Genomic DNA, 4,856 nt, shown 5'->3' with positions numbered 1-4,856 from the left:
AGCAGGGCAGGGTTGGAACTGCGGCTTGCAGTCCAACAAAAAGTGACGGTTCTATCGGCCGGAGAACCTGTCATGGTTGGAGGTAGAGGGGAAGCTGTTGCCAGTCAGGGACTATCCGCCTTATTACCAATGACCACAGTGAGTAACTTAAGCTAGTACCAAAGCAGCATAAGGGACAGCAATCCTGGACATGCAGATGTAGTTTCTTTCTGAAGGCCTTTCCCTGCACAGCTGTCCTCCTATTGAAGGCTGCGTCTGCTAATTGAGTTTGCTAATTAAGCAACTATCTAAGGGTGTCCTGGCCCTAACCCTCTCTCCCTCCAAAAACTCAAAAAGGGCTGCTAAGAGAAATAAAACCTCTTTTACATCCAAGAAGTGTCCGGCACCCAGTGACTTTCACCATCTTTGCACCCACTATGCCTCACAACCCACTACATACAGAAGGATGTCAGCTATCTCTGGCCCTGGAGGTTCTCATCAGACCAAAGGAGGCCTGGGACCTTGCTACACCTGATAGTATGATCAGTAGTGACAGTGCTGGCAGGACACCCCACTCGCTGTTATGACTGTTTACACCCACATGGGCAGCTTTCAATGGAAGTGATCCTGAGGGAGGGGGATCAGTATATAAATGAGTGAGTGATTTACATATGAGCGTAGTGATATTTACATACAAATCACATTCATGTGTAAATATAGCAGCAGGCATATTAAGTCACTCTATTAAATTGTGCACACTGTAATAGGATAGGGCTTAGGCAGGTAGTAACGATCTCAGGTTTTATGTTTTTGGGACAAAGCCCAGGAAACACCCTACACGTGGTTCTAAAGGCAGCATTCTAGGCCCCCCTAGTTCCCCCAAATACTTACCTGAGCTTCCTCCAATCCAGCGATGTGCACAATAGCCTCCGCTGTCCAGGGACTCTCCCTCTTCATTAGCTGAGACAGCAGGTAGGAACACATTGGCTCCCACTGCTGTCAATCATAGCCAGTGAGCCAATGGGGAAAGAGTGGGGAACGGGGCCAAGCCATGGCTCTATGGGGGTTATTTACTAAAGGAAAATCCACTTTGCACTGCAAGTACACTTAGAAGTAAAGTCGCTGTAGATCCGAGGGGGACATGCAAGGACAATAAAAAACAGCATTTTAGCTTGCACATGATTGGATAATAAAATCAGCAGAGCTTCCCCTCATTTCAGATCCACCCCTTGGATTTAGAGCGACTGCATTTCCAAGTGCACTTTCAGTGCAAAGTGGATTTGCCTTTCGTAAATAACCCCCAATGTGTCTTATGGATGCAAAGAGCATCGGCTCGGTTACGAGCACACACCCCAGGGCAAGCGGCACTCTCTGAGGGCACTGCTCAAGGGTGAGGAGCCATAAAAGAAGAGGATCAGAGAAGGTAAGTATACCATGTTTGTTATTTAAAAAAAAATGAAACTTTAATACCACTTTGAAGGGACAAATTACTAAAATAGTGATTGTCCTGCCAAACCTGACTGTTGGCAAGTATGCATTACACAGGAACTTTGTTCCTTGCCTTGATGATCAGTAATTTTTTTATGGCTGTGAAACAGCCATGGGAATAAGGTCATAAAGTGAAGTGTAACATGTTGAGGATAATGCAACTTGTAGGAAAGGGAAAGATTTACATTGTAGGGTACAATTGGAGGAGGACCACTGCAGACTTTTCAAATAAAGTAGGGTAAAGTGAAAATAGCTATGAGTAAATATAGCAGTGATTTTTTTTTTTTTTAAAGGTGTTTATTTTTAAATATTTTTGAACACACATACAGCATATAAGGCAAACAGTACACAAGTCAAAGAGTCTCCCTCCAGAGGTGAATACAGAGGCATCAATAAAGACACCTCGTTGGAGTAAACCAAACTGATACCATTATATGCAAAAACACAGAAAAACCCCAACAAAACAAAGACACAACAACAGACATGCCAACATTCGCGCACACACACCCATCACACTCACACCTGTCACCGTCCCCCTATGCAGTATCATTTCAACATAAATAGCTGCCACATAAGGTCATACAGTAGCAGATTACCACCCCGTTTCGTTCCCCCCCCCCCATACCCGGGACCACCATCCACAAAGCCCGAGCCTCCGGCCCTACCCCCGCAGCCCCCCCAGGGGGTCCTGCGAGGACAGGACCGTCCCCCAAAATGAACCAGAGACATCCAACCATGGTTGCCACACCTTATGAAACTTTTTCAAGCAAGCTCTGTGTTTATACACTATTTTAAATTTAGGGAGTTCACCATTAATAATACCATACAGTGATTGAATTTTGGGAGGAACATTTTCTTTCCAGTGCAATAAGAATACTTTACGTGCATAAAATAAAATGGTACGCAGAAGAGTCCGTTCTGAATAGCAGTGATATTTTAATTTACTTTTCTGATTTGAATACTAAAACTTGAAATCGAAAATGACATATTGTAAAGAGAATCACATAGAGATCACTCAGGATAAGCTTTAAATAAAAAAATTTATAGAAATGTATTATAAACAAAACAAACGATAACAAGTTTTGCTAAAACAACACCAGCACAGATACAAATCCATACAATACATGAGGATCTTGAAGAATCAATTTAGAACTCAGTCAGTGTGATATGATGCTCAACATGTTTCACTCATAGACGAGTTTCTTCAGGAGCTTTAAATATCATTGACATGTGTAATACTGTATGGATAGACATATAAAGAGAATTGTTAGATATAAGGTGCAAATACAATATTATAGTCATGGTTTCAAAAAAGAGACCAAAAATAGATATAATTACTACAAAGAACAAAAAAAAAAAAAATATATATATATATATATATATATATATATATATATATATATATATATATATACACAACAACTAGGGCATCAAAGTTGTTCAAGATCAAAGGGCTGGAAGATCACATACTCACCCACTGTACATTCACAAAGTGATTCGATCAAAAATATCTCAATAAAATGATAACCATAATGGAGAGCCTCAGTGATAGATAAATGGGGAACGTCCGGGCCAATAAGTGCTTGCAGGGAAACTCTTCAGAGTATCAGTCTAGATACAGAAACAAAAAGAACTATAATCTATAGAGAATGGTATTTAAATTTAGAATCGCAGATTTAGTGATATATATGAAATAAATAAATGATCGGCTGGGCATATAAGACGACCCCTTACTTTTCAATTTAAAAAGTTGGTTTTGTGCTGTACTCACTGTATAAGACGACCTCCTTGTGCGGTAATTCTGTATGTTCAGAAACTAAGTTGGCGCCGGGTAACATGCTGCCTCACAGTATACATATAGTATACCGCCTGAGCCAATCACGGCAAGCTATGCATTCTATTATTTCATACAATGCCTGCTCGGATTGGCAGAGGCTGTTACATCATCAGCCCGCGCCTCTGACTCTCACAGCCAATCCGAACAGGCTGCAGAGGTTGTTACTCCAATCCGAGCAGGCGCTGTATTCATTAATAGAATACATCACTCGCCGGGATTGGCTCAGCGGTGTATATTGTATGTATACAGTATTTACCGCACACCCGGCGAGTATCCGGAGGGCTTAACATACAGCGGACGGCTGGCATATGATAACCCCAGCTTTGTACCCGGCGTATAAGACGACCCCTGCTTTTTGCTCATTTTTTTTTACTGTAAAAGGTTGTCTTATACGCCAGAAAATACGGTAATTGTTTTATTACCTGATAGAATCAATTGAATGGATAAACCCAAACAAAGGGGAAAAAAGGGCAACCATAGCCAATCTGCGGCTCCATAAGGAGACATACCCCCCAGCCACTCAGACCCAGAATAGGATTCAATTCACAGTGCAAAAGGCATATCTGATCTAATAGAGATAAGGAACAAAAAACAGACCAGAAGCAAAAGCGAAAGTTAGCTCTGGTAATATCTTACTAAGTAAATCCACTAAAATCAACAGCCAAGCTGATTACAACGGAGACAAACAGCAGCCTACCTTACTATGCAGACATATGGACCTTCTGTACACCAAGTCCTTCACAGAGAGAGTAAAAGGCAGTGAAGCACTGCCTTATAAAGCGTCTCCCCCATCACAGCGGCGTCTGGGAACGCGGCTGGATGGCGGGCGGAAGTGCCCCGACATTCGATCTTGGAAGAGACCGAGGAGCGTTACGCGCATGCGCGCCGTGACGTAGACCATCGTCACCCACGCACGGCGGCCATTTGGGAAAGTCCTCCAGCCATCCACAGTAATGGCAAAGAGGGAAATTCCAACGTTACAACTCCTGCACCTGCGTTAGATGAAGAAACAGCATCAAAAACGCTATATTGACTGATGGAAAGCCCACATTAAACTGTGAGTGGGCTGAGGTGGAAAAAGAAAGGGGAGGAGACAGGGATGAAAATAACATTACATCTAACCAGCAAGGCGGACCTGGCGGGGAAGATGAATGCCTGAAAGAAAACCTCAAACCAGAGCACATCAGAGAAGGATCACGTCTACCTTCACCGAAGAGCGTATTTGCAGCTCCAAGGTGAAGGAGAGAAAATCCTAATTATATGGCATAATAGGCCAATCGAATGCTGGGGTAAACGCTCCCACGCTCTATACTTGATATTAAATATTTGGGATGTGGTATCTTTAAGTTTTGGTGGCTCCACTTCGTTATTTAAATTTTGAAATCTGATTGGTTACTGCAGGATATTACGCTTTGGATAAAGCTTTTTACAAAAGCTTGCTAATGTAATTGTATTCTGGAATTAGGTGATTTTCTATTCTCAAATGTTGCGTACACACGGTCTGAATTTTCAACAGAAAAAGTCAGATGGCAGCTTTTCATCGTATGTGTAT

General features: G+C 42.3%; 1 long non-coding RNA gene across 1 annotated transcript; it reads right to left on the bottom strand.

Annotated features, from left to right (window-relative positions):
• Positions 1-2,085: 2,085 nt before the first annotated feature.
• Positions 2,086-4,152, bottom strand: LOC143984445 (uncharacterized). The gene is made up of 3 exons (XR_013274864.1): positions 4,002-4,152; positions 2,942-3,078; positions 2,086-2,705 (listed from the first exon to the last, which is right to left on the bottom strand). It is a non-coding gene; the product is annotated as an uncharacterized LOC143984445 (long non-coding RNA).
• Positions 4,153-4,856: the final 704 nt, after the last annotated feature.

Source organism: Lithobates pipiens, unplaced genomic scaffold, assembly GCF_037356315.1.
Source record: "Lithobates pipiens isolate NorthernLeopardFrog02 unplaced genomic scaffold, aLitPip1_a1.2 Scaffold_16, whole genome shotgun sequence".
In the NCBI taxonomy this organism is placed as follows: Eukaryota; Metazoa; Chordata; class Amphibia; order Anura; family Ranidae; genus Lithobates; species Lithobates pipiens.
Note: the sequence above shows the minus strand (reverse complement) of the source record. Positions and strands in the feature narration are given on the sequence as shown.